The following is a 13,927-nucleotide window of genomic DNA, read 5'->3' as shown; positions in this document are numbered from 1 at the left end:
AGTAACTTTCTAAAATGGGTAAACATGTAAAGGGAGTGAGATATATGTTAGAAATTATGTGGCTATGCATTGTAGAGGTATACTCATCAGTAGATGAGAAAAGGGAGATGTGAAGTTATCTGCTTGATAAGTTTTTGCCAGTGCCATGTAGTAAAATTGTCATGGTTTTCAAACACTGATTTCCAAATCAGATTAGTAATAAAAGCTGTAACCATCTAAATATACAACCATAAATTCATGTGTATTATAAAAAAGTCAATAGGAGGAGCAAGGAGTGTTTACAAATTCCACACTAGGTAGGTATTGGTCTCCACTACTGAGCTTTTCTTACAAGGTTCAGTTGGCTAAGAATATTAAAAATACAAGCTGTCATAGCTGTGCCAGTGAGCGTGATGGTATAAACATAGCAGTGTGGAGGAACATTGCTTAATGCAATCTGAAATAGTGATGCATACTTTGTAATCATCTGAAGATGACCTCATTATGTTACTAATCGAGTATTAAGAGTGGTTACAAGTGTCGTGTCAGTGCCATCTGGTGACAAATACTGGAATTATCACTAGAACTTTAATAGAATAATCCAAGCGAAAATGAAGATGAAAACCCTACAATAATATTATCTTATTGGTCCCAGATGGACAGCACGGCTTGGATTTTCTATTTTTAAACTTGATGAGAAACCCTCCTCTCTCTGTCCTCATTTCTTAATAGTATAATTCAACCACATAGATTTATTGTTTTTACATGGATTGAAGTGTATATGAATCACATTTATAAAATCTATAAATCCTACCTTAATATGGTTAGTAGCCACCTAAATGCATGCCATATTAATAGATTTTTTAATGTGAATTAAGACCAGTATTTCAGAATTAACCGTGTATGTGTAGTCAGTATTATTCTTTAAAACAACATTGGTCTCAAGGAAACAAGGACTGAAAATACATGAAAACAGATTTGTCTGTGAAGGCGTACTTGCCAGATGGACTTTTAAGCTCAATAAAACTTACCTGACTTTTCCAAAGCTACTTTCTCCACTAACATAACCAAAGCATACAATGCATTCCTTTTTGAATATTTTTCAGCATATTGTCTTTGCCTATTCTGTGCAAGAGTGACAGTTAAATACTAGGGCAAGCAGGAAGTTAAAGCCCTAAAGCATTCCCCAAATATATTCAGCCCTTAATTTATCTCTAAACAATCATTTGATGTGCTGTCAGCACATCAGGCAATAGAGCTTCAATTGGGGATTCAGTAGGATGTGGTAGATGGCCAATGGTTGGGGTTTTTGTTGTCTTTTACTTCAAATCATCTCTCTTACAATCTGTAGCAAAATACATTTCTTGCATTTGATTATTTGTATCCTCTCGATTAGCTAACATATTCTGTAAGTTTTCTTACACGATTCTTCTTTGTGCAGTAATTTCTTCTTTTGATTTTCCTTTCAGACTGGAACATAAGGCTATTTCTCTGTGAATCGACTCACTCTTCCACAATGCCATTGGGGCTGAAAATGTTCTGTAATCTGAAGAGTGACTATGATCTGGAAAGGTATGAAACATTTTTTGTGGTCTTTATTTTTGCTTTCCAGTTCTAGGATTGGGTTTTGTGTTTGGCAAGGGAAGAAGTTTAAACTGAATTGGGAGTGTGTGAACTCAGTTTTCAGTAGTTCATGTAATACTTTTACCTAAACCTCTTTGATTTCACTCATATCTGTCAATGATTCTTACAGCTAGAAAAGAAGTAGTATTTATAATCTTTGAGCATTTTCTACAGGTCAAAATATTTTACCATCCTGAAAACTCAATAACCTAAAAATTTTACCTAATCAAAAATTATGAAATAATGAACAAGTTTGGTGAATTGAAACATTGTTTTGACACACTTTTTAATATTTAACTTCAATTATTATTTTTTAAGGTAGAATATGGTTTGTCTGTAGTATAACACACAGGAATTCAGGAACTGGCATAACAGAGAAGCCTCAAGGCCTGTCTCATTCATTGTACTATCTTTGACAGGTAGTGGATACCAAATTTTTTTTGAGAAAAGTGTTGACCTGTCTAGGAAGTAGATGTAAATAGCAGATGTACAGTTTTACTGTTACAAAAAAAAAATCTCAATTATCTAAATGTTGATAAATTAAAATTGATATCAGAAAATTAAGTTTAATCTCATATTATGTAAGCTGTCATTAAGTTGTTTTTAACTTGCTATAATTGCTATTTGGTATTCGTTAGTTCAGGTGTATGTCTAAAATTATACCATACATAGATCAGATTTTAACATTTGCTAGATATTTATTGTTTTTGTAAAACTCTGAGAATCTAGGTTGTATGAGTGTGGCTATGCCCAGCAGCAGCACTTCCAATGGTCTGTAGAACCTCTGCTCCATTCTTTCCCCTGACATTTCTTATTGTCCCTGTTTTATTTCTTACTGCAGGGTTTTTTTAACACGTTACTCTGCTGCTTATACAGCCACATGTGAACAGAATGGGAGAACTGATCCAGCTAAAAGAATAAAGGGAGAAGGAGAAGAGGAGCAAGTGAAAGGTTATTTAGCAGGCATTGGTAGTTAATAAATGTGGTATTACCATTCCATCCTCATCTCAAACAGCATCTGTTAGAGGCTTCCTTTCACCTGAAGGGAGGGAAGAAACACTCCTTAAAGTACTATCTCCATCTGTATTTGGAATTTGGAGGTATCCATCTTCATGAGCATGACAAAGAGTCTGTCCCTGTGACACCCTCATTTGAGGAATTTGAGGAGATTTTGCTGAAGTTTAAAATTTTTCTATCCCTCTGTCAGCCATCTTTTGTGCAAATCTTGCCAGCTTTCTGGTACATTGCCCATCAAAGTGGACTTGAGCTAAAATAGTCTAAACTCAAGCAAATGAGACAGGAGCACATATTTCTTGCTCCCAGCTCATTTTAGGATTAAAGTAAGATTATCTTGTCAAGAAAGGTAGCTCAGCTACCAGGCAGGCAGCTGAGAAATGTAACACACTGAGTCATGATAGTAAAATTAACAACAATCTTTTAGCCCAGTGAAAACTTTAATGTAGACCCACTTTTTCCCCCCAGTGTCGTAGCCTGGTAATAGTCTGGTACAGCCCATTTTATCTCTTTTCAGAGCAGAATAAAGAAGTCCACAGGCTCCCTGGTTATTCTCTCAAGCAAGCTTTAATCTCAAAGTAAATGAAAGGGCAGTTTAGCTCATTCAGCAAACAAATACAATAAACTGCTCTACATGCCTGCAAGTCAGGCAGCCTTGCAGTGATAGCACGGTCTCAAAGAAAACCTCTTGCACTTAAAGACAACCCTCCTGTAGCCAGCCAGCTTCTATTCCTGTTGGAATCCCATTGAAGCCTAGTAGCAAGGAACTGTTGCCCTGAGTGCTTCCCCGCACCAGTGACTGATTAGTTACAGGGCAGAATAAGCTGCTCCCACAGGTCCTGGGTGCTACTCACACTGGATGACAGCTACTGCAAGTCACTGGTTAAATCTGTAGTGTAGCAAGGTTGCTTCGTTGCGCAGTAGTGAAGAAATCTGTTAGGAATTGGGCTCTCCCATGTAGAAATTTAAGATATAAACAGCATATTTTACCAGCTTCTAGATGAGACAGATATATAAGCTCCTTTTTGTTTTGGGGTGTGGTTTGTTTTTTTCCTTGGTATGTTTTTTCCTAATATTAAGGACTGTAAAGGGAATTAAACTAGGGTTTCTGGTTGTATGTCAGACCAAACAAAGGCAGATACTTTATGTGAACACATTTAACACATCATCTTGTGTCCTAGGGCCATTTATTTAAGTGACTATTTTCAAAAGCACGTGACAAAAGCTAGAGACTAAAATCAGTGGAAGCCTTAAGTACTTACTACCTGCAAAAATAAGGCCATTTTTTATATAGGTGTCTATAAGGCATACAGACTGCAAAATCTTGATCTTCTTAATATCTCCGTTTCCTCACTGGGAAAAATGTTTATTTGCTTCACAAGGGTAATGTAATGTAATATGAATTAACTTTTTAGCACTCTGAATTCTCAAATGAAAGGAACTCTTCAAATATAAATTCCCAAGATTAGTAGCATATTATCACACACAAAATCCCAGGTATCCTATGGCAGGAATGTGAGCAGGACAAATCCCCAAAGCAAGTGATGTTCATTAGGTGTTCCAGTTCTGAGAAAAATTGGGACACTGTGGTCATTTCTTTTTATCCAGCAAGGGACCAAATATACTGCTTCGTAGGAACAGGACTGGAAAGAATAAAAAAAATATTAAATGTAGATACCCCGCCACAAAAAAAAAAAAAAAAAAATTAAATGTAGATACCCCGCCACAACTCTGCAAATCAGCTCACGTGACCACTTGATGCCTCCCAGAAGCGTCGTCCATGCAATCTACTTTGCCATGTACAATGTACAAAGCAAACTACATGCAAACCTATCAGCCCAGGGTGTTTGCACAGTGGGACACACACGTGCCTGATCCTAGCCAAGGATATGTGCCTACTGGCTAGGGATGAGTGCCTCTATTAGTATATATGGGAAATAGCATGAAATTTTAAAATAACGTGATGATGCAGAAGCACCTGGAACCCAGTGGCATTCCAGGTTCCTAGAATGTCCAAAGTCCTGTGTCCAATTCCTTTGAACATAATTAAACTTGAAACTATAGGGTCACAGTCGCTAATTCAGCTTTTTGCAGATGACCTTATTTGTTGGATACTCAGTGGAGAACTGCAACCAGAACCCTTGAGATACTTTTTCTCAAACTAGCCCAATCCTGACACACTGTGCCGAATGTGATGGATGCAGAACACAGTGAGGAGAGTGTCCTCAGATATGTGCACACACTTTCTAAGGCGTGTCAGGCATCAATGAAGCCCTGAAATGGAGAGGGAAAATAGACTGGCTGGGGTCCAGCTGTGAAGGGATACTGCTATCCCTGAGCCTGCTATCCCTGGTGAGAGAAGGTTGCTTATAGTAACTCAATAACTTGATGACTTTTACCTGAGCTCTCTGTGTCAAATAATGCATCCTTTCTCAGTATTTCTCATAGATCAAAAGAAATTAGGAAATAATCATCTCCTTGTGTTTATTTTTCCTCTTCCTTTCTCACATGACCAAGTGTAATCTTTATATGATTGGTCCTGGACTAGGTCACCTAAACCTGGCCGGTGGTCACACTTAGACAAGGTACCATACATTGTAGCAGAATGTAAATGGTTTTGCACTGGATAGAATTTGAGCACAGGCAAAATTGGTCATAAAGGCAGCTGCAAGACTGAATAACAAATGCTAAGTAGAGACCTGGAGTGCTGTTAGGCAATTTTGAGCCATCAAGGTGCATTCTTTCAGGGACTAAACTGATTAGCTTTGATTAGCTTTGACTTGGTAAGACTGACTAGAGAACAGTTTCCCTATTTTCAGTTAAGAATAGCAGAAGAATCAGGAAGATTATATTTCAATTAAGATAAGGCAAAGGGGACTCTGCTATAATCAGAGAAACAGACCTGATGTTAGGTACACACAACTAAGCATCTGGTGAGTCCAACTGTCACTTTGTTACACTGAAAAATGGCAAAAGGCATCTTTCCAAGCTGTACTGTCATATGAGTTACAGGAGAAAGCTACAGATACAGGTCAATAATAGGGATAGAAAGGAAAATAACTGGAGAACAGTGGCATCCAGCCCACCTATCAAGACAGATAAGGCCGAGTCTAGAACACAGATGGTAGAGAACCAAATGCAACATAATCTGCCCTTATGTGGAAGGAATAAGAAAGAAGATGCATGACTGTGAAGTAAGAAAACATCATGATGCCCCCAAAATGCCAGGTAGTGGAAGGATTGTAGGAAAAGTTATTTCCAAAGTCAAGAACACTAGACTTAAAGAACGTCAACCTTAATGGCATTTCAAACACTGGGCCTGGGGAAAGACATGCCCCCTGTTCTTCTTAGGGCTTTTAATGTCCCTGACCCCTCCTATGTGGGGACCTTCAAACATGTCTGCAAAGACTTGTCTTTTTCTCATACCAGGGAGAGTTTTCTTCTGGAATGCAGGAGGAGAAAACACCTAAAACTGTCTCTGGGAAAGTTGCCTCTTCCAGGCGGGAAAGTCTTCCTAAGCGAAATAAGCCTTGATCTCCTCATAATAAATCTTATGGAAGGGTCTTCTACTCTTACAGCGACCAGTGTGAGGAACCAGTATGTGTCAACCTGCAGAGCAAGTGCACTGAAAGAATGAAAGTCTTCATTTATCAGCATGGCAACATCACCTTCACTGCTTCCGGTTTCTGCTGCTAGTGGGAGATGCCCAAGACAGAGTGCTGGATGATGGGGAGATGGCTGGCCAAAATACCAAAATACATTGAGGGCTGAAGCTATTTTCTCTGGCATGGGCTGTAGACGAGTACTCTCCACTCCAGGAATCAGTGAATGTTCCCATAAAAGACAGAAGGATGAACAGTGTTAAAAGAAAAAAATGCTGCAATAAGCACAAAAATTGGCAGTATTGGAGTGGACAGCAGGGTGAGCTGGGAGGAGGAGCTGGGCTACACAAACAGAAAGAGATCTAGCTGCACTTGCAGTAAGTGGCCAGGTTGATTTTGAAGTGGGAATTACTTTCATGCATTTTCATGTGTGTGTTACAAAACATGTGCAATTCTCTCCTTTATTTTACATCCCTATAGCCTTGCATAGCATTGCACATTTTTTATTCTAATCTCATATCATTTTTTTTAGAAAATGTGCTACCATGGGTTACCTTTTAAAATACTTATTTAGCACTCATGATCAAACTCCTTGTCTAATTATTACTTTATTTTCCACTAAAGCTGGAGGTTTATCCATCAGCAGAGGTGGGCACATAAAGTCACCTGTGAGAAACTCATGAATAATTGATCCCTTCCACAATGCTTTCTCTTCTTCCTGAGATCGCAGGCTGTGTTTTGTTCTGCCATTTTCCAGCCCCGTGCCATTGTTCCCAATGGATCAAGCTCACAGTCCTGCCACACTGGCAAGCCCAGCCCACCCTCCAGCCACAAAGCCGCCACACTCTCCAAATGGAGGCCTGGGGGCGAAGGCAGTTTCATTCCCGTTGAGAACTATGGGAACTGGATGCCATTTTTAAAGAGGGCGCTGAACACTGCAGCTTCAGCCTCTGCACAGGGTGTGCCTTCGCCTCTGGGAGTACTGGGAAATGGTCATCAACAGAGCACATCCCTCTGGATGCTGGAAGGATGCGGTGATAGAGGTCCTAGTGGTTTTCAATAGTGCAGGAGTCTGAACAATCCTCATCTCCATATTAGGGCAGAATTTAGGAATAAGCCTACACATGGCATAGATAACCTTCAATGCAATCAGTTTTAACTTGTAGGCTAAGTAATTGATTTACACAATCCTATAACTGATTTGTACACAAGAAGAGAGCATTGAAATATTAATAAGTATATTATCTTTCTTATGTATATAGTAAATAGATGTTCACTCTACACTGATCCATCTGTTTATGCCTGGACATGTCAGGACCAAGAGCTGTCTCCCAAGACAGGATCCCCTCTGCCAACAGGACTAAGCATCACTTACCTTGATGGTGACTTGGATGGATTCCCTAATGTGTATTTGCTCTTACAGGACACTTATCCAATGGACAATTCATTTGAAAGATAATAATGTAATTTGTCTATTTCTTTTTCAATTTATTCATTTTTATGGACCACATTCACCATATCTTCAGCAGAGGTGTTGCAGTCATCCTTGCCCATCCATTGTTGCCTTGTGATACCTGGTATCTCAGTGGCTGGGAGTGTGTTGCTCTGAAAAAATGGTGGTGGACATGTCTGTAAGACTACACATAATATTGGCTATAAATTGATACTGTTTAGTAAGGCAGCAGTTGCCAGAATGCCGGCTGAAAAATGCTGGGTTTAATTTAAAACTTTATTGCCAGATTTCACACTTTATACTTAGTAAGAACTGTTTCTCACCAAGTGAACTTTCAGAAGACCATACTGTGCAAAATGGGTGAAAAATACACATAAATCTGTGAACATAGATTGCAGTCCATCCAGACAGTGTGAATGTTTAATCTAGAGAAGAGCTGCCTGTGAGAAGCACTGTATTTCCTGTTATAAAACATTATTTGAGGATTTCCAAATCACTCCAGGGAAACCTATCCCAGCATCCTCAGATGCAAATCCTTTTGAGAGTGTGATAAAAGTTTTGGTTAATTAAAGAATTAAAAATATATATTCCATATTCTGGTATGAATCTTTTACTTTTCCTAACAGATATGTTTGAGGATCAGAGGAGCAAACACTACAAAAAGGAAAACTGAGTACATTGGAGAATTATGGGGAAAGCTCACTTTATACAGAGGAGTGCAGTAAGGCCATCAAAGGCAACTAATATTCTTTTTCTAAACTTGTGGAAAGACATATAAATGCAAAACTTGCTCTCCAGGTAACTTAAATTAATGGATAAATGGTACAGAGAGATCAAGCTTGAATGAACTTTCGGTGAAAAAATACCTTCAGAAATTACAGAGGTCTTCTTGACATGCAAAGTTATTTGATGTAGAATGACAAGAATTACAGTAAAAAGTGGTTTAGAGATCAACACTACATCGTCAGCTAGTTGTGCTACACAGTGAAATAATGGTGAAGGAAGAATATTCATCAGCCTGCTTTTTCTTGGAGACTAGATGCCGCTGTCAACGTTGACATTTTTATAGGAGCATGTGTTCTGCCTTTCCATTTGTCTCCATTCAGCAGATTTAAAAATCTATATGGAACTGGTCACGAAACTATCCATCTACCTAGAAAGACACTCTGGTGTACATACCTAGTATCCCAAATACCAGTGTTCCAGACAACATGGCTTTCAAAGTTACATATTTCTTCTTAGAAAATTACCAATCCACTTCTACTCACCGTTCAGATACTGACTGGGAGTAACTGCAAAGTAAAAAGTAACTGTGGTTACTTAATTGACTGTTAAGTGGCAGAATATTACATCTTCATTTACTCAGATGGAGCTGGGTACATGTCTCCCAGTCTTGTGATTACTTCACTAGAATACATTGTTGCTGACTGTAGGTAAATATGCAATTCAATTGGTTCACTCTTACCTATAGAAACTGTGTACCGTTACAGCTGTAGAACTGTTGCCAGCACAATTAAGCTTTCATCTGTATTCTAATTTTAGTCCTGTATTTTTTTATTAAATTTGTTTGACTTGAAAAGTTGGACAGACCAGTTTTGAATTCCAGATGATGAAGAAAAAAAATCCTGGTGCAGCACTGGCATGTGGTTTAAAACTGCTTCAAACTAAAATATTCAAGTTAAATAGCACTATAGCCACTACAGTGTGACAGCCAAATACCTTGCAGTACCTAGATCTTAGCATCCACTACTTCAGAGGGATCTATTTCTATATTACGGGGGGTGGAGGGGTGGGGGATGTACGAGCTCAGGACTGCCTCACCTGACTTCAACGGTTTTGATCCAATACTGTGGTCCTCAAAGTGGAGAATCACAAGATACCACAAGAACGACAATGGCGTGTTAACGTCAAAGATGAATCACCACCTGTCCAGGGATACGGGGGAGAAGGGGAGAAGGTTGCCCAAAGGTTACCTAGGACTAATTACCATGGTAAAAATTACACCCCTGAGAGAGAACCTGACATGCTAATATCAGATGGCCTCTGTATAATAAACTAGTCACCAACTGGGGCATGTGCAGAAATGCATTGGTCAAGCTGACCAATGAATAAGTTTTGAGCAACTTCCTCTTCGTTGTAACTCATCTGAAAGCCTGCAAACTCTCCAAGAGGGGTGTTACCTTTGTGAACTATTGCCTAGCACCTCTTTGTGTGCATAATGTCATCAAAGGTCAAAAAGTGGATCTCCGCTCTGTCCGCTCATTGACAATCAAACAGAGGAAGTGTGTCTTCAGAAACCAACAACTGGATTTAATTTGTATGTTTTGGTTTGGTTTGTAGTTTTGATGAAAGCACCCAAGTAACAATTTCAGTTGCACTGTATAAAGATTATTAACAAGAATGATTCTGAGCTAAAGCACTGTGAAAATTACTTAAATAGGGACAGTTTCAAGTAAAGTTTCTTTCTCACAATAGAACGTGTCACATGGAAAGTCCATTGTTTAATCTCAGGGCGAAGGAGTTTTTGGTGTGTGGTAATTGTACGGTCACATTATAGATCCCCCCAAAATTGTCAGTTTTCTAATGGAAATCTAGAATTGCTATTTCTATCCATATTTAAGTTTCTAAATATATAGTTTGATTTGGGGCAACAGTAATTTACAGCTGCCAGTAAGTTCATTAGGAACTGTCAGGTATCACATTTGAAAATCAGTTGCTTATTCAGTGTCTATCTTAGTATCTCATTCTTAGCCTAACAAATAACATGATAGAAAATCTACCTGATCTGAATAATGCATTCTAGAGTTTTTCTAGGACATTGAGATTTAACTTTATCTAGGGTAGGATTAAAGCACACATATTATATCCTAGTGCCTGCTGTCTACCTCCTGGAACAATATTGTTTAAAAAAAAATCTCGGACTTGTATTTAAAAAGCAAATTTCTGGTCATGTGGTAGTGAATGAAATACTGCAATCATGAATTATGTATGACTGACTGAGGGTGTGTAATCTCCCAGCCTAAATAAGAAAAATGACCAGAAACTACAACTTAGTGAAAGAACTCTGTGAACAGACAAAAGAACACAGATAACTTCTTTCAGACTAAGACACATCCATAGCTTGGCTACAGAGTATTGTCTATGCATACCTGTTCCTGGTCCTCCCGCTTCTCTGAAAGAGATAAGTATTCCTGTAATCACTTCATTGTTTCTGAGAGAAGTCATCCCCGAGGGGGATCCCCATTAGGCCTGTCTGGGAGTAGGTAACAGAGTTGGTGCTTAGGCACTTGGTGTGATTCTTGGGGTTGTCCTGTGCAGGGCCAGGAGTTGGACTTCAATGATCCTTGTGGGTTCTTTCCATTTCAGGATATTCCATGATTCTATGATACTGTTCTTGCCAGAATAGTGGGGAAGACAACACCTGACACCACTACTCCAGCAGAGAACCCACAGCAAAGCTAACTGGAACCCCTTGTCCTGATATACCTTGACTGCTTCAAGGGACCCAAAAATGTATGGAGAGTGCACTGGGATTTGTCAGACAGGTCTTTTAGGCTGAGAAATTGCTGATCCCCACTGAAGCATAAGAAGGAGTAAGGAAAACTCTGAGTCTTTGCAGCATAAAAATTTACAGGATGATGAGGCTAACTTCAAACAAAGAGAACCCCTGAGTGTTCATGGTTAGTACAAGCACTCATGAATCTTCAGTCTTCACCTGATGCTTAGGAGATGAACACCCCCATTCCTCACTTTTCTACTTAAATGCTGTTCTAAATGACTGTGTTTAAAGGCCTTTAAATCCTAGTACATGATTCAAGTTACGATCAAATTGGAGTAACAGATTGTATTGTTTTTCATGGAGCTAGAATACTAATGGGGTAAAACCTGTTGTAAAAGGACGCAGATAAGGAAATAAGCAATACTACAGGTAGTAGAGGGACATCCTATGCTGAAGATCTTTGTACAAAGAATAAAGGAAATATGAATGGGTGTCACCACTGTGGGAACTTATTATAGATCAGTAAACCAAATTTGTATCTAATTGTAGACAAATGATCCGGAGAAACTATTTGATAGCAATGTAGATTATTACTTAAGCTTATTATTTGTTGGAAAAAGAACAGAATGGGACACAGACTGTTCAGTTTGTGAAGACTTTTTGATAAAGCAGGAGAAAGCACCTTGTAGGAAGCTTCTACAAGATACATTTTTAACCAATGGAGGAACTGGCTGAAAATGGCAAGTTAGGAGAACACCTAGGAAGAAGAGACTAGAAAACAGGAACTGAGGATCTTTGAGAAAGTAAAAGCAAGCATACATTGGACAAACTGCTCGTTTCTTAATAACGTACATACAAAAATGTGAACTCTTTTATTGTGTAAGAAAGACAGTAAATGTACAAAGAGACCAATCTGGTTAAACCATGAGTTCTTAAATAACAAGGAAACACAGAGAAACTGCAAAGCAGGCCAAATTACCAGGGAAGAAATAAAAATATATGGTATAAATATGAAGGTACAAAAATCAGAAAGGCCAAAGTGCACAAAAAGTATTTATATACATTAGCAATAGCATGAATATCATGAAAAGAATTAGCCCACTGATCAGGACACGAGAAAGTTATCAAGACATCTAATAGTTTAACGCCTTTTTTTCGCATCAGCTTCCACCACCAAGGTCAGTTGCAATCAGATGGTAGCAAAAGGCCCATAGTTAAAGGAGTAAGTACTCAGCCAAGAATAGGAAAGTATAGATAAGACAATACTTTGAGTTGTGTGCTCTCAAACTGCCTGAACCTGAGAAACCTCAGTCTAGGATATGGGTAAAGTACTTATCAGCTATCTTTGACAAATCCTAAAAAGTAATTAGAAAAAGGAAAGCATTTAAAATAGGGGAAAGATAAATCTGGGAAATAAAACCCAAACACTCTGTTCCTGTAAAAATGCTGGAACAAACTACTTATAAGAATCAGAAAGAAAAAAAGTTACAACCAACACAAACCAAATCATAGCAAGCTAGTTCAACTGTCTTCTGTGTCTGGTTAATGGGTCTTACAGATGAAGAACTGGTTGATGTTTTGTATACTGACTTAAGTAATAGTTTGATATTCCTGTATGTGAAAGCCTGATAAATAACCTGGAGATACATGACCAAGATGAAACTACTGTAATGCAAAACTATACTAATAGTGTCGTTATTGACTGTTCTCTGTACAAGTGGGAGAATGGACAGCATATTAACTGGTGTCCTGCAGGGACAGGGTCCAATATTGTTCATTATTTCAAAAAGTACCTGAGTAGTTAAACAGATAATCCAACCTTGCACAAAAATGGGAGAGATTTTAGCTGTGTTTAGTCAGGATTAGAATTCAAAAAAGTAAATGAGAGAAATCATCTGGAGGAAAAAAAGACTATAACTCAACAGGGAAAAGATGCTACTTTCAGGCAAAAATAATCATATGTAGGATGGAGAACAATTAAGTGCTCAGGTGACTGTTATGCAAAGAACAATGTGAGACTCCTGGTGTATTGCCAAAATACAATGGTGTTACAAAAACCCTAGCAATAGTGGGATGAATAAACAGGAATACAGTCTACAAGACACAGGAAATAAGCACACATTGTATGGCTCTGAAGACTCTTCTGATACAATACTGTGTTCATGGCACTGAAAAAATAGTCATGCATCAATTGGCAGGAGTCCAAAGAAAATCAAAAGAATTACTAGAGCTGCAGAAAGTACAGACTGAAAGAAATTAGGAATATAGTCTGTTTACATTTGTTCTGAAAAAGCAAGAAAAATTCAAATTGAATGTTAGAGAAAACTTTTGAATGTTGAAGGTATTGAAGTCTTGGAATAAAATTCATGAGGTTGTAGAAGTTGTTTAAAAACAAGCTAAAGTTTTAAAGAGAAGTCCAGGAATGTTAGAGATATAATTCATTTTGCATTGGGCTAAAGAAATGGGCTACAAGACTCTTTTAGCCTTATCATTCCATGTCTTCTCCACAACCTAATTAGTTCTATGAGATTTCAGCCTAGTGAAGCAGAGGATAGGATCAGTCTCTGTCCTAATTACTCCACCTTTCCAAATTGTCTCCAAAATACATTTTTTTCCTAATGAAAACTGCTTGCTCTGATGTTTTTAGCTGTAACTGTTCAGTCATAATATTTATTTTCAGTATCCTGTACATTAAGGATTAGGACATTCTGGTGAGGTCTTAAATTAAGTCCTGCAAACGGTATTGATAGAGTATGT

The sequence above is a fragment of the Lepidothrix coronata genome, unplaced genomic scaffold, assembly GCF_001604755.1.
Source record: "Lepidothrix coronata isolate B3197 unplaced genomic scaffold, Lepidothrix_coronata-1.0 Scaffold194, whole genome shotgun sequence".
Lineage (NCBI taxonomy): Eukaryota > Metazoa > Chordata > Aves > Passeriformes > Pipridae > Lepidothrix > Lepidothrix coronata.
This window is presented reverse-complemented; position numbering follows the sequence as displayed.